The following is a 21,137-nucleotide window of genomic DNA, read 5'->3' as shown; positions in this document are numbered from 1 at the left end:
CCAAAGTGTTGGGATTACAGGCATGAGCCACCGCACCTGGCCACTCACCGCTGTTTTTACTTTGAGCTAGTAACTTCCTTGAGCTTCAATTTCTCCATTTTCTCCATTCATAGAACAGAAGAGAAATGCGCAAGTGCTATTTTGGGATAAAATGAGTAACATTTAGTAATGCTAAGTGCAGGACCTGGAACATAGAAGGTGCTGGATAAATAATTGTCTTTATTATTATTTTGCTAACTCCATTCCCTTTGCAATATCACATTGCTTGGGGATTCAATATGAGACATTCAGAGTCCAACTTCATAGTCTGAGGCGCAAATTAACCTCGAGTGATTAAGAGTGCAAAAGATCAACTCCTCTGTTTGTCAGTAGGAGTACAAAGTCGGCAAGTCCCGTTAGCCTGGTGCAACTCCTTCCCTGTTAAACATTCAGAGGGCTCCTGAGTTTCTCAGGGAGCGTCCAGTCCAGCTCTGCTCAGGTGTGATGTGCTGCGCTGCTGGTTGTGAATGATAGTGAACGCCAGCATGAATAAATTGAATGTGAAGTGGAGATGGTGAATGCGGTTCCTAACTCTTTTTTTTTTTAGACAGAGTCTCGGTCTGTCGCCGGGCTGGAGTGCAGTGGTGTGCTCGCGGCTCACTACAATCTTTGCCTCCTGAGTTGAAGTGATTCTCCTGCCTCAGCCTCCTGAGTAGCTGGGGCTACAGGCACCCGCCACCACGCCTGGCTAATTTTTTGTATTTTAGTAGAGACGGGGTTTCACTATGCTAGCCAGGATGGTCTCGATCTCCTGACCTCGTGATCCACCCCCCTCAGCCCCTCAAAGTGCTGGGATTACAGATGTGAGCCACCGCGCTGGCAGTAGCTGTCTGGGTGGCATTGCCTCTACACCAGCTTTCACACTTTTGTCGGGGGAGAGGAGGATGCCAGTTCCTTAGTGTACCTGGCACTTCTCTCACCAAAGAAGAGAGGAAAATAACCAACCAGACAAACTCAGTTTTCCTCGTCACCAAATACATAATAAATTGTTGGAACATTTTGTTGGCTGTGTCAGGGCAAATGGCCAGAGAGATCATTGCCAGGTCCCGTAGCAGGTGTCTGACCGCTTATTTTCCATGGAATTCCAGGGCAGCACGGTTCCATCTAGCAATGTTGGGGATCTGTTTCTGGGGGGAGAACCAGATTCTGGGAGCAGCAGTCCATCTTCTAGCAAGATCAGGGGTTGGGATTTTATTTTATTTCTTCCTACTTTTTTGAAACAGGGTCTCACTCTGTTGCCCAGGCTGGAATAAAGTGGTACAATCGTAACTCAATGCAGCCTTGACCTTCTGGGTTCAAGAAATTCTCCCACCTCATCCTCCCAAGTAGCTGGGACTATAGGTGCATACCACCATGCCTAGCTAACTTTTAATTTTTTCTTTTTTCTTTTTTTTTTTTTGTAGAGTCTTACTGTGTTGCCTAGGCTGGTCTTGAACTCCTGGCCACAAGCAATCCTCCTGCCTTAGCCTCCCAAAGCACTGGCATTACAGGCATGAACCACTATATCCATCCCTAAGGGTTGGGAATTGATAGCAAAATGACCTGGCAGGACCTTGCCTCCATGCCTGTCCTGTCAGCCGAGTGTTTCTGATTGTAGAGGCATTAGTGCCTCTGTCGGCAGGAGTGGGGACTAGGGTTCAGCCTTGAGATTGTGGTTGGTGTGATAGGATGAGCTATGACATGATTCACCACCACAGTGTTCATGGCTGGGGAAGCATCTGTCGCTTCCCTGGTGTAACTGGTGTGGGTGAGGCTGGGGTCCAAGTCTTGCAACTGACTGGAGTTGATTGCCTTGAGTACTTAGCAGTGGCTGTTTTCCATGGATATTTGCAAGAGACCCGTTCCTTTTTGGAAGACGGCCTGTACAGAATGACCAGCGACAAGGTAATCTCTGTCACTCACATGGCATGTAAAATACTGATCAGCTATTGATGTTACCGTTTAATATTAAAACTAGAATTGCTTCGTTCTACTCTGTTAGCCATTAATATAAATTTATTTATTTTTCTCCTTCTTAAGCCACAAAATAATTGAGGGTTGCGGGAGTTTGGCATCTGATCCTGTTCCCTGGGCTTGTATAGGACCTTATTATTTGCAGTGGTAATGAGTCTGACCTTAATCCGTAACATCCTTGATAAAGATATAGAGAAGGAAGTCCTTGTGGACTTCTATGTAGCTGTTTGTTCATTCATTCATTAAACTTATGCTTACTCATGATCTGCTGATTACATGGAGCAGACTTATGGAAAAATATGACTTGGAGGATTAATAGCTTGCTCGGAAAGGAAGATGAGCCTGCCAGTATAACCAATGTAATAAATGCTGCAGTAGGAGTAATTGCAAAATTCTCTTGAACCATAGTGGGAGTAATTAACTTGGCCCTGAATAACTGGGTATGCTGTTCAAGTCAGGTCTTGAAATGTGAACAAGAGCTTCCCTAGTGGAGTAAACTTTCCAGGTAGGGAGCATAATTTGTGCAAAGGCCTGAGAGAGGCAGGACCATGACCTATCCACGCAGTGGCAAAAACCCGGTGGGGCTGGAATGTAGATTTGAGGCTGGTGGTGGTGGGGGTGTGTGTGAGAAGAAAAGTAAGGGCCAGTCTGTGTCTGGGAATGAGGGAAAATCTGGAGAGTGAAGAGACTACTTAGGGGCGGGGGAGGGTGTCCCACTATGGGTGGGAATTCAGAAGCCTGCTTTTCTAACACAGGATTTCCCCAAATATGTCTCATGGAGCACTAGCCCCTGAGATATTCTTGGACTGAAAGATTTGCAGACAAACAAATATGGGAAACATGCGCTATCTTTATCTCTATATATTCACATATATGCAGTAATATCACAGAAGCTCCGAGAAGTCATGTAAAAAAAAAATCTGCTTAACTCCGTTTAACCTCGTACTTTGTCGACTTATTTGACTATGATTTGATTTTGTGTTATGAGGTACTTACTAATATCCCAGAGTATTAGCATCCCTTGTTCCATGAACGAGAACGTTATTCCAGGGATATATAAACTCAGAAAGTAGATCTGGAGAGGGGAGAATACAGGTTGGCCCCATATTTTGTTAGCCAAGGACCCAAGATGCCTCTGTCTATGAAGCTCTGGGCTATCAATGAGGGTACCGAAGGCAGGAACCCAGAAGTAGAGACAGAGACAATATTGTATTTGGGACTAATACTGAGGACCCCGCCACAGACTGATGGTTTTTGGGGGTGTGCACCCAGCCCTAGAGCACTAGACAGTGGGAGGCTGATATATTAAAGTGAGAGTAGACTCAAGAGAAGCCTGGAATGAAAAAAAGCAAATTTTTAAAGGAGCCTGGCTTAGGAACAGTTTACAGGAGACCTCGTGTATTCCTGCAAAGTCTCCAGCCCTGTGGGGTGGAGGTGGGGTGTGGACGGTTGCTAGAGGGGATTTCATTTCCAGGAGCTCAGAGAAGAGGAGATCATCAAGCACACCCAGTCTCATTCTCTCTCCAGACTCACTGCCTTCTGCTGCCCTCAGGACATATTCCTCTCCTTAATGTGGCGTATAGAGCCCTTTCTTCTCCGTTCCCTGCTGCGAGCTCCCGTGTCTTGTGTGAAGTTCTCACCTACTCCATGCTCCGGAATTCCTTGCGGTCCCCCAGCAATGCCGCGCTCTGTCTCGTGCTGTTAAATCTACCCCCATCGAATGCTCAGGATGCACGAGGTTCTGTGTTAAACACTTGACATCGCTGACTTAGGTGTAGTCTTACAGTAATCCTAGAAGGTAGAGGTGTCACTTGAGAATGTGTTTGGGATAAATTTATAGAAATATCCCACTCACAGTGGTTTAAACAAATGTGGATATGATTTCTGCCATGTAGGAAGAAGCCAGAGGGAGGCAGCTGTCAAATTCATCCTCAGTGATGCTCCCAAAGGCCCCAGACTCCAGCTGTCAGTCCATCTTCCTTCGCCCTCTGGGGACTGTCTTTGCGTTTTGGCCTCACGGTTGTGAGGTGGATGGTGTACCTACCTCTGGGATCATGTGACATTTCACTTTACCTAGAATGTGTGAGCAAAGCCCTCCTGGACCCCTCAACTGTGTCTGGTTTTGTGTCATTGGCAAGAGCTATGGCCCATACATTTCCCAGCAGAAGAGAAGCTGGGAGATTTAGCTTCTAGTCTTCATGGTTGAGGAAGGCAAGGATGAAATGCACTGGGGATGGGTATCAGGGTGGCTAGCCTACAGGGGCTGCCCGATAGGCAGTGTTATGACCACATTTGAAGACCAAGCTGCTCAGGAGCCTGAGTCAACTGGCTTGGAGGCTCGTGGCTGCTAAGTGTCGGAGGCAGATTCCAAGCTGACTCCTGACTCCACAGCCTATGGTGGTTTTACTGTTTCGGATTGCCCCCTTCTCAGATTCTCAAACTTGACCTCAACATATGTTTACTGAACAGCTACTGCATCAAAAGCTCCGTATTGGTGTCACACACAGATACACAGATGAGTAAAACATTGTTCCTGCCCTTAAGAAATTCATCACTGGGCCAGGCGCGGTGGCTCCCAGCACTTTGGGAGGCTGAGGCAGGTGGATCACGAGGTCAAGAGATCGAGACCATCCTGGTCAACATGGTGAAACCCCGTCTCTACTAAAAATACAAAAAATTAGCTGGGCATGGTGGCACGTGCCTGTAATCCCAGCTACTCAGGAGGCTGAGGCAGGAGAATTGCCTGAACCCAGGAGGCGGAGGTTGTGGTGAGCCGAGATCGCGCCATTGCACTCCAGCCTGGGTAACAAGAGCGAAACTCCGTCTCAAAAAAAAAAAAAAAAAAAGAAAAGAAAAAAAAAAAGAAATTCATCACCTTGATGGGGGGAGACAGATATGCACATGTGTATCGCCAGTTTGAGATGGTTTCTTTTTTTTTAAAAGACATTGTCTTACTCTGTCACCCAGGCTGGAGTGCAGTGGCGCAATTTTGGCTCACCACAATCTTTGTCTCCTGGGTTCAGGTGATTCCTGTGCCTCAGCCTCCAGAGTAGCTGGGATTATAGGTGGGTAGCACCTTGCCTGGCTGATTTTTGTATTTTTAGCAGAGACGGGGTTTCACCATGTTGGCCAGGCTGATCTCAAACTCCTGACCTTGTCATCTGCCCGCCTTGGCCTCCCAAAGTGCTGGGAGTGCAGGTGTGAGCCACTGCGCCCGGCTGTGAGGCAGATTTTTTTTTTTTTTTTTGAGACGGAGTTTCACTCTTGTTACCCAGGCTGGAGTGCAATGGCGTGATCTCGGCTCACCGCAACCTCTGCCTCCTGGGTTCAGGCAATTCTCCTGCCTCAGCCTCCTGAGTAGCTGGGATTACAGGCGTGCGCCACCATGCCCAGCTGATTTTTTGTATTTTTAGGAGAGATGGGGTTTCACCATGTTGACCAGGATAGTCTCGATCTCTTGACTTCGTGATCCACCCGCCTTGGCCTCCCAAAGTGCCGGGATTGCAGGTGTGAGCCACTGGGCCGGGCCCTAGGTAGATTTTAATGGTTAACATCACTGAAGCACAGACAGTAAGTTGTGCGTATTCTGAGGGAAAGAAGAATTCTGCCTGGGTGATTCAGAGAGGCTCCTTGGAGAAAGAAATGTATCTGGGTCACCTGTATGGGGATGTTGCTTTTATAAACATTGTGGCGGTTAGTTTTTGTTTCTGTCAACCTAAGGAAAGTTTAATGTATTTTGTTCTGGGTCATCTCAGGCATTGTTTATGGGGGAAGTTAATGCAGAGGTATAATCTTTGAAAGCAAATCAACTGACCACGTTTCTTTTCTTATTTTAATATCTCCATAAAAACCATAATCATGTACTTTAAACCAAAAGTCTGGCTCGTCTATGAAATTAAACTCATGAAGTAAAACATTCCCAAACAGTAATAAACACAAGGCAATTTAAAATAAGCATAACCCATTATATATTTTCCTAAACAAGTTTAAGTGTCAGATTGCATTCCATAAAGAAAAGTTTTTATATTCCAATTACACAGGAATAAAATGACAGAGGAACCATTTTTAACCCTGACACAAAAGACAATGCAATGTACTGTTCTTTCAGTGGGAGAAAAATTAGTTATAATAGATTTGAGAGAAAGTGAAGTGAGAATGCTTTTAATTATAGATCTTAGCAAAAAAAAAAAAAAAAAAACCTCTCAAAAGATAAAGGGGTGAAGGGCATGATCAGAATGTTCGCAGAAGAGGGGAAAAAAAAAACCAAAAAACATGTAAAAAAAATGGAATGCGTCAGAGAAATGCAGAGAAAAATGATGGAGACATCATTTTCTTTTTGTCTGTTAAATTAGCAAAGAATTTTAAAAGGATAAATCTATGGCAAGAATTTGGTGACATGGCAGTTTCTTATGACTGTTGTAAGGCTGCAAAGTAGTATAATCTTACTGGGAAGCAATTAAATGGTATATATCAAGAAATGCAAAACATGTTTATGATTTTTTTTTTTTTTTTTTTTTTGAGACGGAGTTTCGCTCTTGTTACCCAGGCTGGAGTGCAATGGCGCAATCTCGGCTCACGGCAACCTCCGCCTCCTGGGTTCAGGCAATTCTCCTGCCTCAGCCTCCTGAGTAGCTGGGATTACAGGCACGCACCACCATGCCCAGCTAATTTTTTGTATTTTTAGTAGAGACGGGGTTTCACCATGTTGACCAGGATGGTCTCGATCTCTTGACCTCGTGATCCACCTGCCTCGGCCTCCCAAAGTGCTGGGATTACAGGCTTGAGCCACCGCGCCCGGTCTTTAACATGTTTATGATTTAATCCAGTAATTCCACACTTAATTTGACATGTTAACAAAGATGTACGCAGGAAGATATTTATTTCAGAATTATTTATCATAATATAAACATGAAACATTTAAATGTTTAAGAACGGGGATTGGTCAAGGACATTATAATTAGTATTAATATACTATAAGACACAATAATCTAGTTATTATGAAAAACATTTTGAAAACCTAATGATATGGGGGAAATGCTAACATAATGTTAAATGTATACACAGTGCAATTGCAACTGTAAAAAAAAATTTATACAAAAAGTCTAGCAGGAAACATCAAAATGTAAGTATTTGTTGGGCTGTGGCATTTGGGAAAGTTTATTTTTTAAATATTTTGTACCTTTTACATTTTCTTCATTGAGTGCATGTGATGTTTATGAGAAGCAAAGAATGACAGTAAGTATGACCCCTGAATCTGCCAGGTGAGACTGGACGCCCTTCGTTGCCTCTCTGAGACATCAGCCTTGCAGCTGAGCCTTGTGGCTGGATGACAATCCTGAGCTTGATGTCTGCCTGTTAGAAGCTTCCTCTTGGGAAGGCGATGGCTGTTTCAATTTATCGCAGTCCTCTGCCAGCACAAGGTTGTTGAAGAAATCCCCACAGGGTTGCAGTGTTTGAAGGGCGAGGCAAGGCAAGGAAGCCATGACTGAGACAGCTCATGTTTCCCATTGTGGTCAGGTTGCAGGCTGCCCCCATTCTGGCTTAGCAAGGGAGCAGAGCTGTCAGCTGTGTGCTTGGAACGCAAACGTGCTGTTTAGGAAGACAGCTTTACAAAGCATCGGCACCTACATCTAGAGGGTTTTAGCATCTCTATATGACAGCCAAGGCGTCCACCAGCTGATCAGCTCAACTCTATATGATAGCTGTGAGCAGGCTGTAAACCCTAGGGAGGTTTGTGATAGTCCTGGAGATGCGGCAGGATAATAAGCCAACTACAGGCAGGGTCAGTCTCCCGTTTAGTGTCTAATTATGGTGCTTCTCTGAATTACACAAACCAAGTTTTCCTGATAGGACTTGGTTTATTTCAATTTATAATATTAATAAGGATAGTCACTCAGGACGTATGCTTGGCCCTTCACCTCATTTAATGAAATCTTTGCTAATATCCTTTGAGGTTGCTGTCATTGCTGTCATTTTATAGTTGGGAAACTGACTTAAATCTCACCAAATTATGGCAGAGCAGATCCAGGATTCACAGCCAAGTCTGTAGCCAGAACGCTAATGTTTCCCCCAGTTTTAGTCATTTCAGTATTCACCATTTTCACCAAAACCATGCACCATCTATGCCTTCTGTACTCTGTGTTCAATATTTTTAAGCCAACTCATTTTTTTCAGTTAAAAAAATTACTCTAATACTAAACAGTAATTGATGTGAAATTATGTGTTTAATGTACTGGTTGTGTTTTATCTAATGTGTACAATATAAAAAATTAAAAAGTTTGATCTCTTTATTTTCTAAAATATTTGCAATACTGTGTATTGCACTTTGGGAAACTACATTATGCTGCTTTCTTCAGCCTGGGTCAAAAGGGATCTCTTTGACTATGTTATCCCTAGGTGGGAATATTGTTATGGAAATTCCTGCATTAGAGAAGGAACCAGCTTATATGATCTTTAAGGGTAACGATAACGTGGATAATTCTACTCTTGCCGATCCTGAGATTCTTCTATGATTTTATAGTCTCCATGAACAACTGAGATTTTGGGGGCTTATTATTGCTGGATGCTCTTACTAGTATGTCAGTGAGATCTGTAGAGAGTTTGTATGTTTTTATTGTTCTGTAGCATACCCCTTACGGTGCTAGTGGTAACAGGCAGTTAACCAGTTTCTCATTACTAGCGGTTGTGTGTTTCTGCCTTGGGTGGACTCTGACTGGCTGTAATTGGTTCTTTTTGATGTATCTATCCCAAGGCAAATGGCTGCTCGTAAGAACACCTGCCATCGTTTGCTCGCATTTTCCTTTCTGAGCCCAGTGTCCGATGTGTGCTGCTCGCAGGCACCCACACGGCTGCACGGGGCTCCCCAGCTCACAGGTCAAGCGCATCGGGCTTGGAGAGACCAGAGCAATGGCACAGCTCACAGAATTCCCGTGTCCTATAATCTGAAGTGTCAGCGTGTGGCCAGCTTTGGGAACCTCCCGGGACTGCTTTATTTGGCTTCACAGTGTGAGACCTCGCTGGATGGCTAAGTGCTGTCGTCATGCATTTGGCCATAAAACATTTATCTGGTAGAAAGTCTCAGACGGAAGAGTTAGCATCGCTTCACCCCCGTGCTGTCAATGGATGACGCTGTCACGACGGTGGCGCTATGGACAGAGAGTCTCAGAAAAACTGGGAAGCAGCAAACTTGCCTGAAGAACGGAACGCTTGACTAGGGAGTGGCAGGCCTGGATTCTCATCCCAGCTCTGTCAGCTGTGTGACTGCAGGAAGGTCACCTCTTCTCTGGGCTTCTGTTTGCTTATCTGTAATGATAGCTTCCTTACGGAACTGCTGAGGGCTACCTCCAGCGTGCAGCAGCACATTGTCAATCACAGCCTTTCTGCTGAGGTGGTTGCCAGGATGCACCTACATATAAAATGAGGGAGTCAGGGCAGTGCACTTTGGACTTTTCCAAGCTCCGGGACACTGACTCCGGGGAGCGGGGAGAGGAACAGAGGGGTCTGAGCACATCCCACGGGCGTGCTTGGTTAGCTGTGCAAACAAGCTGGATGGCAGCACCCTCTGTTTCTACTAAGCTTCAAAACGGATTTGTGAGATGTGGATGTGGGAGCAGCGTTGAGGCAGAGACGGAAGAGACAGGAATGAGAAAACATCAAGAATCCTCCAGTCACCCTCACCATGAGGAGCAGTTGAAAGGAATCAGTGTGGCGCAGGAAGGATAATAGCGCCAGAGATAGCCACCAAATATCTTGTTCATTGGCAAGAGCAAAACCAAAAACAAACAAAACCCAAAATGCCGAAAAATAGAGTGGCTAAACCCAGTTATCGCACTACTGTGTTTTCTGGTGAGATGGCAGTAAGGAGTTGTGTGACCTCTATACATGGTCATCTTTTACAGAGTGATTTAGTTCTTTTTTTTTTTTTTTTTTTTTTTTTTTGAGACGGAGTCTCCTTCCACTACCCAGGCTGGAGTGCAGTGGCGCAATCTCAGCTCACTGCAGCCTCCGCCTCCCAAGTTCAAGTGATTCTCCTGTCTCAGCCTCCCGAGTAGCTGGGACTACAGGAGTGTGCCACCACACCCTGCTAATTTTGTATTTTTAGTAGAGATGGGGTTTCTCCATGTTGGCCAGGCTGCTCTCGAACTCCTGACCTCAGGTGATCCACCCGCCTCTGCCTCTCAAAGTGCTGGCATTACAGGAGTCATGCCTGGCCCACAGTGATTTAGTTCTGATATCATGTAACTCTGAACAGCCCCCAAATTTAGGAAATGATTTTAACAATAGTTACTGTGATTTTTCTAGTAATCGCTATGTGCAAAGCATTTTAAGAGGAACATTGTCTTTAATCTTTATAGCAATGCTGCGAAATGGACAGTATCCCTTGCTTTGTACTGAGGAGAAGACAAGGGCAGGGTGGTTCAGCCACGTTCCTGAGGCTGGCTGCTTAGCAAACAGCAGAGCAAGGGGCTCAGATTCTGTTCTGTGTGACTCCAAAACCCATGCTCGTGGCTGAACGCTACTTTAATCTTCACTCAGTAATTCTTTCTTAGAGGGTAAATCAACATCGTTGAGGTTCAAAAACATGCCTTTTTTAAAAAAAATTTTTTTTAAAGATGGGATTTCACCATGTTGGTCAGGCTGGTCTTGAACTCCCGACCTCAGGTGATCGGCCCGCCTTGACCTCCAAAGTGCTTGGATTACAGGCATGAGCCACCGCGCCCAGCCAAAAACATGACTTTTATTGACTCGGTTGCCAACCCTTGACAGACCATTAAGAGGAGTAGGGAAAAATATGTCGCTGACTATGAAGTCTGAAGTTTTTTATTTTAGTTATCATTCAAATAGGTTTTGGAAATCACTTATCTAATTAGCACGATGATTATTCGTCTGTTGTTTCTATGGATACTACTCATCTTATTACTCAAAATAGGCCCTCATTTATGTGCTCAATTCTGCATGTCTAGTCATCAGCATCTGATAGTTCTGACACAGGAGGGATTCCTGTGTTTTTTTTTTTTTTTTTTAGTGGGTCGTTTCTGGTTTCACGGAGTCCTGTCTTGTAAATACTCATCATGCACTTCCTCAGGCTTTGAGGTAAGTGAACAAGCAAAGTCCCCATGGATTTCATAGCCCGAGAACAGTGTTTCTCAAACTTGGCTACACATTAGAATCACTTGGGGGTGATGTCCACTCACAGAAAATCAGAATCTCTCCAGGGTAAGACCCAAGTGTCATTGATCTTAAAATCATCTGGGTGTCTCCTATGGACATATAAGTTTGAGCCCCATTGGCTCTTAGATAAACAGTTGCAAACATTCCTAAGCAAACATTCACAAAATTCTGTCTCTGCACAGGCATGCCAGAACATGAAACTGATTCTCAAACCAGGTTGGACATTAGACTCCTTGGGTAGTGGGGTCGGGAGATGGGCTTATAAACGGACCGATGCCTGGCCCTACCCTTGTCAGATTTATAATTAAATGGTCCCTGGAGAAAGCTGGGCTTAGCTCTCAGTATTTTTAAAAAGCCCCTTAGGTCACTCAAATAAGCAGCCTGGTTTTGAACCACTGAGTCACACATCTGCTAATCTTGGAAGGAGGCCTAAGGCTCAAGAGTATCGTGTTTCGGCTGCGTCAATTTCCAGGAAGGCCTGATGCTTTTCAGCAGGCATCTTCCTTGTTCTGCAAAGGAGGAGTGAAAAATTCAATCTAAATAAGAATTTCCAGCAGTGTAGCGTTGGGGTGGAGTTCTAAAACCATCTTGGCAACCTGAATTATTGAATACCAATGTCAGCAATAATTGAAGCAGTGGGGCGGGAAGGTCTAGTTTAGCTGCCCTATTTGGCTTTGTTTGCCGGAATTTGAAGTCCCTTTTCCTCAATTTGAAGTCCCTTTTCCTTGCAGAAATGAATGAACAGCAACAAATCAATGACCACATCACATTGTATTGGAAGATTGAAAATACTCAGGCTGCTTGATAATGTAAAACAGCCATGCTTGTATTAATTATTCAGTCATAGGCAGCTATCTATATTTTGAACATTTTCCTATTATTTCAGCTCAGAGCAATTCTGCTTTTCACATGTGTCGCTTGTCTGTTTCTTTCCCTCGTTAGGACTGTGGTGGTGCTGAGTTCACTATGTCCCCTTCATCGTAATGAGAAAGGACTTTTCTAATGACTCAGAGATTTCTAAATTAAACCTCAAATGTTTATTACAAAGATGCTGGACACACATCATACATCACTGTTGCAATGCGGTAATACAATTCAGATAGAAATTATCTTTGCAAACGGCAATCAATTTTTGCTACTACTTTTTGCATTCCTGACAATCTGGTTACTGGGCTGTGGAAAAGTGCTTTTACTTTATTACTCACGCTGTTGATAATCATTGTGGTTTTTGGCAGACCAAAGTATTATCTCACAGACCTGCATTGCAATGGGGAATGGGTGTAACTTCAAAATACTGCCAAAGTTCCTGTGGCTTTAGCCGACACCAAGGAATGTACAAACTCAGGCACAGTTCTTAGGAGACTTCGTTCTTTTACAGTGGTTTGCCACAGGCCAGTCTGCATGCAGGGACAAGTTAAACAAATGTGGTCCCCGGAGAAACTGGGCTTCCCCTTAGCCCAAGAAGTCTACTGCTGTGGTGGTTTTCAGGAACGATCTGTGTGTCCCACGTAATGCCCAAGACACATATCCTCCCACTTCGAACTTTAGGTTTAAAGGGGAGGAAACATTTAAAAATATATATAATTCAAAAACCGACGGGGCGCAGCGGCTCATGCCTGTAATCCCAGCACTTTGGGAGGCTGAAGTGGGTGGATCACCTGAGGTCAGGAGTTCGACACCGGTTTGGCCAACACAGTGAAATCCCGACTGGACTAAAAACACAAAAATTAGCTGGGCATGGTGGTGGACACCTGTAATCTCAGCTACTTGGGAGGCTGAGGCAGGAGAATCAGTTGAACCCAGGGGAAGGAGGTTGGTTGCCGTCGTGAGCCGAAATGGCACCACTGTACTCCAGCCTGGGCAACAGAGTGAGACTCTTGTCTCAAAAAACAAACAACAACAACAACAAAAAAAAAAAACCTATGGTGCCACTGCACTGTTTTCCAAGGGGAGAAAGAGCCACCACTCCAGGCTCAACGTTTTCTTTAGATCATACATAATAAAGAAACGGGCCGGGCACAGTGGCTCACACCTGTAATCCCAGCACTTTGGGAGGCTGAGGCGGGCAGATCACGATGAGGTGAAGAGATCAAGACCATCCTGGCCAACATGGTGAAACCCCGTCTTTACTAAAAATACAAAAATTTATTTTTAGTAGAAACGGGTATGGTGGCACATACCTGTAATCCCTGCTACTCAGGAGGCCGAGGCAGGAGAATCCCTTGAATCCAGGAGGTGGAGGTTGCAGTGAGTTGAGATCTCACCACTGCACTCCAGCCTGGCAACAGAGTGAAACTCTGTGTCAAAAAAAAAAAAAAAGAGAAATGAACACAGACCTGTAATGTGGCAGATAACCTTTTGGAAGTGACTGCAGAAGATAAAAGAAAGATAGAAGCAGTAGAAAGAGCTGTATTATATGAAATCCTTATCACTCTTAGCTAACTCCTAACTTTGATTTAAAAAAAGTTTAAAACATTTCAAACAAATAATCTGTGCCATAGTTGAATGTTCTTAGGGAAAACAAACAAACAAAAAACAAACCAAAACAGACTCTGATTATTCCAAAAACATCTCAGCAGGCAAGTGAAGGGCTAGAACTGATTTGATTTCTTTCAAAAAGTCTCCTCTGTCGTAACAAAAAAGAGGAGCGCTTTTTTGCTAGAGCCTAAACTAAGATCCCTCCTTCTTTCCACATAAGTCACTGAACGGCTGTCAGATATGTGAACAAGTTTTAGATGCCTGAGAACTGTGACTTTGAACAGGTGACCTGGAGATCCTCTGCCTTTGTTGTCACTTCCTGGGCCACTGCCATGGCAGACTACACGGTCATTATGGAAAATGGCATCACCCAGTTTTGTCTGACTACAGCAGCATGAGTCCTGCATTATGAGTATTTTTCTGGTTTAAGTGGCACTGATTCCTGATTGCTTTTGGTCTTGTCCCTGTCCTGTTTCGTGGTACTACTATCTGCAAGCCACTAAAGTCAGAAATTGTTATTATATTTTATTTACTAACCCCGGCTGATCTTTGGCCATCGTGAATTCTTTTCTTCTGAATTCTTTTCTTCTTGCTTGTTACCGTCACCTAAATTCAGGCTGGCATGATTACATCATCATCCTCTTTGAAAAGCTAAGGGGCATTTCAGCTCACTCCCCACCATTCTTCCCTTTACTGCCAGATTTTCATCTTAAATCAGAGATCAGATCATCTCATTGCTACGTTCCAGTTTTTCTATGGCTCCCCACTCGTGTTCAGATTTCTCATCATGTTATTCCTCACCCCGGAGGTCTAACACTACTCCACCTGACTCTGCTGCTCCGCTAAAGCCTTTGACTATGATCTCAGCTCCAGCTCTGCTGGGCGATTCTTCCTTACTAACAGCATATGTAGAAGCCTTCCCCGTTTATCTTAACACGCAGTTGCTCCTGCTTAGGACTCCATTCTCCTCTTTCTCCAGCCATCATAGTGGAAGGCTTATATCTAATGTCGCCGTTGAGAAGTCTTTTCTGCCTCAAGAAAGGGGGTACTTCTTCCTTTGTCCCTTTTACACGTACTGTCTTTATTGTCATAACTTATCCCCGGCCCACTCATTTTACAAAGAGCTGTGAACTTACATACTTTAACACGTGCTTCCCACAGACCAGGACTGCATCCTTTCCACCCTTCTATGCACAATATTCGGCCCTCCATCTGTACATTGTAGGTGCTCTGTCAATGTTATACTGAACTAGGATTACAGAGCACTGGCTTTCTGCAGGGTAGTTCATGGGAAGCGTCCGTCCCACTGCCTATCAGGTGTGCCATTGCATGATACATGAGTTGATCTGAGTGCTCCCTGAGTTCCTCAGGAGCTTAAAAATTGGAGGAATCGCCCAGACAGTAGATGACTATTTCCCTCCTCTATTGCCTTCTCCTGCTGACCTCTTCTTTGACCCTGAACCTTCCAGTCCCTTCCATCCTGCTGTCCCTGCCTTTGTCCCTCTGTGGGTATTGTCAGAGCCACTTCAAAGTTCGGCTCACATTGCACCTTCTACTGCAAGCTTTCTGCTTTGGACTTGCTTTTTTGCTGAATCTCTCTAGGACTTCAGAATCTCCTTTTCACTATTCAGCATTTTATTACATACGGTTTTGTACCCATCATTCATTACTCGATAAATTGTTCCCAATTAATTAAACTGAGACCTACTGGAGTCTAGCTGTATCAACAAAGGTATTCCGGTGTCTCTCCTGAAGGCCCTGCTATATCAGATAGGTAACTCTGGGAAAGCTTTAAAAACGGCCTAAACCTCAAATATAAAATGGGGAAAATTATAGTGTCTGTTTTATAGCTTATGGAAGATAAAATACATTTGAAACCATTTGTGTAACGTTTGTTAGTCTCAATATGTGATAATTGTTTTATTATTATTATTGACAGTTTTAATCACAGTCTGTTGAAATTATCTTCTATTCAAAGCCTATCAAACCTAGGCAGTGTTCGATGCTTCTAGGCCTTCGTCCTATTTCTCAATAATTGTGATAATTAGTTTGGCAAAAAGTAATCCTTTGCATGTTTTTTGGAACCACTCTTTCACCTTGAATGAAAAACAGCCGGTGTAGGCACTGACACCATGATCCGTTCAGTGGCATCTTCTGGCTCCAGTGAAGCACGAGAGCTTGTGAACTGACCTGAAACACAAATGAAATGGGACTCATTAGATATTAACTAACAAACTCAGTGTGTTTTTGGTGCCATCATAGTCAGACTATAAGGTCCTGAAATAAATCTGAAACATTTCTCTTGAAAGACGTTACAGTCGACTCACTTCTCTGCCAAGAGGAAAAAAATGCAGCCCTATCTCAACACAATAACCTAGGACATACTTATTTAAAAACCATTCCATTTTGGTTTCTTAATTTCTCGTCTCTCATCCCAGAAGATCTGAACTGACATGGCAAGAGTCCACCGTTTGACTTTAGGGAAAACAGTGTAATTCTTCTATATCTTTCACAGACTTTGCTTGCTGAGCCAGAGCTGACTCATCTGGACACAGCTGTACTATGAACTTAGTGGCTAGTTAACATGTCCACTTCTAGGCATTCATTTGGCTTATTTGATCCGGAAAGTTTTCTTTTCTCTGATTGAATGTTTCACTGTGCTGTACCCACAGATCCATAACCTAATTCAGTGGCTGATTTTTCAAGACTGTGATTTAAAGAGCCAGATACTTATTGGAAAAGCTTTATCTTTTCACCGTTGGATCTAAGACCTGTCTTATACACAGTTTCAATGTAGGTTAAGTTTTGTCTGTGCACCTAAAATTGGCCCTTATAGGGCTCTTTCCACCTCTACGGAATCTTCCCAGCTGAATCTGTGGAGTTTATCCAGTGTCCTTTTCTTTTTTTTTTTTTTGCGATAAAGTCTCACTTTGTCACTCAGGTTGCAGTGCAGTGGCACAATCTCGGCTCACTGCAACCTCCACCTCCCTGGTTCAATCGATTCTCCTGCCTCAGCCCCCCAAGTAGCTGGGACTACAGGTGTATGCCTGTAGTTTTTGTATTTTTTAGTAGAAACAGGGTTTCACCATATTGGACAGACTGGTCTCGAACTCCTGACCTTGTGATCCTCCTGCCTTGGCCTCCCAAAGTGCTGGGATTCCAAGTGTGAGCCACTGCGCTTGGCTCCAGTGTCTTTTTCTTAATCTGGATAGCTGTATCATAATCCTTATTAAGACACTGATAGCTCATGAAACTGTTAACATCTAAAGTATACATGACTGAAACTTGGAAAATGTTTCAAGACCCCGAAGATGAAAGAATAATGGCAGAATGAATGGGGCAAATCAAGGCTTAGGATAACAGTGATTTTATCAGGGTTATAATTTGGGGACAGCAGGTCTTGATCCTTCTTTTTCTTTTTCTTTCTTTCTTTCTTTTTTTTTTTTTTTTTTGAGACAGAGTTTCGCTCTCGTTACCCAGGCTGGAGTGCAATGGCGCGATCTCGGTTCACCGCAACCTCCGCCTCCTGGGTTCAGGCAATTCTCCTGCCTCAGCCTCCTGAGTAGCTGGGATTACAGGCTCGCGCCACCATGCCCAGCTAATTTTTTGTATTTTTAGTAGAGACGAGGTTTCACCATGTTGACCGGGATGGTCTCGATCTCTTGACCTCGTGATCCACCCGCCTCGGCCTCCCAAAGTGCTGGCATTACAGGCTTGAGCCACCGCACCCGGCCTGATCCTTATTTTTCAAATTGAATTGATCTTGTAGAGATTCATACTTGGTATAGGCTTCCATTTCCCATGAAGAATGACCGGGACTCAACTAGTTGGAGTTGCTTACTGATTAAGACATAGGCAGTACAGAAGGAAAAAGCCTGCCCATAGGAAAATGGTTAAATGCTATTCTCACTCATAGGCTCTCTGGTGGCTGATCCCACTCACTGCAGGGCAGAGTAGGAAACCGGGAGCCAGGAGAGCAGACGAGCGCGAGGTGACTACGGGTGTGCTGTGAGGGAGCCGCCATGACATCTGTATGGAGAGACGAGTATTATCTCCAGTTCACAGACGTGGAAACTGACAGTCTGGCCTGGGTAATCTGTGTCTCTCGTGTGCCCTTTCTGTGCCTCAGCTTTCCTTATCCATAAGATTCAGGGTATGGGATAGAGGATTTCTAAGTTTCCTTCCTTCTTCTTTATGATTCTTACTGCACACCGGGACAGTGACAATCGGAATGAAGCTCTGTGGGGCAGCTGGAGTGGCTGGAAAACTCTTCGAGCTGTATGTCAAATTGCTCTGTCAACATTTATCTAGGGCCAGACAAATCTGCTGAAGACCAGGGCCGTGAATCAGGGTGATCTGGAGAGCCCATTGCTGTGACACGTGGTAATTCAGGTCACCAGATCTGTAGGTCCTCCACCTCCTGCTATTGTCCCTGTTCTCAGGCACACCTAGCCAGTGACTTGGTCAGCAGCTGAGCTCTGCGTGTCTGGCATACTTTTCTCAGGGACGACAGCACAGCCCATTCTTTGGCTTCTGTCGCGATTAGGGAATTCTTTAGAGCGCGCATGTACAGGAAATACACCTCTCAGTACAGGCTATCCAGCTCTTGGTGTCAATTCTAGAGGTGATGGTCCCTGTGGACGATGGGTGAGATGAGAAAAGTGGAAGGCATGGCATCTTAATATGTGTAATGATACCCTAAAGAGATGAGAAAAGCCTCCAGCTAGCTTCCACCTATTGGGAATGATTCTGGAAATTATGTGTTTCCTTTCATAAGGCATTGTTAGAGAGCTCGGCTAGAGTTTTGCTCCCGTATTCGCAACATAGGGTGTTTTCTCCAGCAGAGCCATTTTGAAAGCAATTGGTTGTTTCTTCTCAGTAGTCTAGTGGTATGGTATCATTCGGTGAACTTTCTGTGACAGTGGAAATGTTTTATATCTAGCCACTAGCTTTATGTAGCTAATGAGTGCAGGCATACCTCAGATATACTGAAGGTTCAGTTCCAGAGCACCACAAGAAAATGAGTCACATGAATTTTTTTTGGTTTCTCAGTGCATATAAAATTTATGTTTGTAGTATACTGTAGACTACTGTGTGAAATAGAATATTGTCTAAAAATGTACATACCTAAATAAAAACACTTTATTGCTAAAAATTGCAAACAATCATCTGGGCCTTCAGCAAGTCTTAATTTTTTTTTTTTTTTTTTGCTGGTGAAGGGTCTTGCCTCCATGTTGATGCCTACTAACGAGTCTGGTGGTTGCTGAGGGTTGGGATGGCTTTGGTAGTTTCTTAAAATAAGACAAAAATAAAGTTCACCACATGGATTGACTCGTTTTTAATAAAAAGTTTTCTCTGTAGCATGTGATACTGTTTGATAGCATTTTACCCACTGTAGAACCTCTTTTTTTTTTTTTGAGACGGAGTTTCACTCTTGTTACCCAGGCTGGAGTGCAATGGCGCGATCTCGGCTCACCGCAACCTCCGCCTCCTGGGTTCAGGCAATTCTCCTGCCTCAGCCTCCTGAGTAGCTGGGATTACAGGCACGTGCCACCACGCCCAGCTAATTTTTTGTATTTTTAGTAGAGACGGGGTTTCACCATGTTGACCAGGATGGTCTTGATCTCTTGACCTCGTGATCCACCCGCCTTGGCCTCCCAAAGTGCTGGGATTACTGGTGTGAGCCACGGCACCCGGCCCAGAACCTCTTTTAATCATCTCAAACCCTGCTGTTGCTTTATCAAGTTTCAGCAATATTCTAAATATTTTGGTGTCATTTCAACAATGTTCACAGCATCTTCACTAGGAGTAGTTTCCATCTCAAGAAACCACTTTCTTTGCTCATCTGAAGAAGGAGAACGTCTCATCTGTTCAAGTTTAATCATGAGATTGCATCAATTGAGTCACATCTTCAGGCTTCACTTTTAATTCAAGTTGTCTTGCTATGTTTACTATATCTGCACTTACTTTTTCCACTGAAGTCTTAAACCCCTCAAAATGATTCACGAGGGTTGAAATCAACTTCTTCCAAATTTTTGTTCATGTTGATATTTTGACCTCCCATGAATCATGCATGTTTTTAATGGCATTTAGAATGGAGAATCCTTTCTTGAAGGCTTCTAATTTACTCTGTCTAGATCCATTAGAGGAATCACTCTCTATGGCAGCTATAGCTTAATGAAGTGTATTTTTTAATAATAAGACTTGAAAGACAAAAGTATTCCTTAATCCATAGGCTGCAGAATATATGTTGTGTAGGCAGGCATGAAAACAACCAAAACCTTGTACGTGTTCATCAGAGCCCTCTGGTGACCAGGTGCATTGCGAAAGCAATAATATTTTGAAAGGAATCTTTTTTTTTTTTTTTTTTTTAAATTTTCCTGAGCAGTAGTTCTCAAAAATGGGCTTAAAATATTCATTGAACTGTGCTGTTAACAGATGGGCTGTCATCTGGGCCTTGTTGCTCCATTTACAGAGCACAGGCAGAGGAGATTTAGCATCATTCTTAAGGGTCCTTGGATTTTTGGAATTGTAAATGAGCATTGGCTTTCACTTGAAATCACCGGCTACAGTAGCCCCTAACAAGAGAGTCAGCCTGCCCTTTGCAGCTGGGCATTGACTTCTCCTCTCTAGCTATAAAAGTCCTAGATAGCATCTTCTTCCAGTATAAGGCTATTTCAAGGCTATTTCATTTACACCAAATATCTGTTGTTTAGTGTAGTCACCTTCATCAATGATCTTAGCTGGATCTTCTGGAGAACTTGCTACGGCTTCTCTGCTAGTACTTACTGCTTCATCTTACACTTTTGCATTATGAGGACAGCTTCTTTCCTTAAACCTCATGAACTAATCTCTCCTAGCTTCAAACTTTTGTTCTGTAGCTTTCTTACCTCTCTCGGTCTTCATAGAGTTGAAGCAAGTTAGGGCCTTTCTTTGGATTAGGCTTTGGTTTAAGGAAATATTCTGGTTGGTTTGATCTTCTATCCAGATCTCTAAAACTTTCTCCCTATCAGCAATAAAGCTATTTCACTTCTTATCACTCATGTTGACTGGAGTAGTACTTTTCATTTCCTTCAAGAACTTTTCCTTTGCATTCACAACTTGGCTATGTGGCAAAGAGGCCTAGCTTTCTGCCTATCTCAGCTTTAGACATGCCTTCCTCACTGAGCTTAATCATTTCTAGCTTTTTATTTAAAGCGAGCCACTTGTGACTCTACTTTTCACTGAAACACTGAGAGGCCAATGTAGGCTTATTAATTGGCCTAGTTTCAATATTTTTGTGTCTGAGGGAGTAGGGAGGCCCAGGAAAAGGAGAGTGATAGGGAATGGCTGGCTGGTGGAGCAGTCAGAACACACACAATATTTATTGATTAAATTCACGCCGGGCGCGGTGGCTCAAGCCTGTAATCCCAGCACTTTGGGAGGCCGAGGCGGGTGGATCACGAGGTCGAGAGATCGAGACCATCCTGGTCAACATGGTGAAACCTCGTCTCTAC

Source organism: Saimiri boliviensis, chromosome 9 (assembly GCF_048565385.1).
Source record: "Saimiri boliviensis isolate mSaiBol1 chromosome 9, mSaiBol1.pri, whole genome shotgun sequence".
NCBI classification, from domain to species: Eukaryota; Metazoa; Chordata; class Mammalia; order Primates; family Cebidae; genus Saimiri; species Saimiri boliviensis.
Note: the sequence above shows the minus strand (reverse complement) of the source record.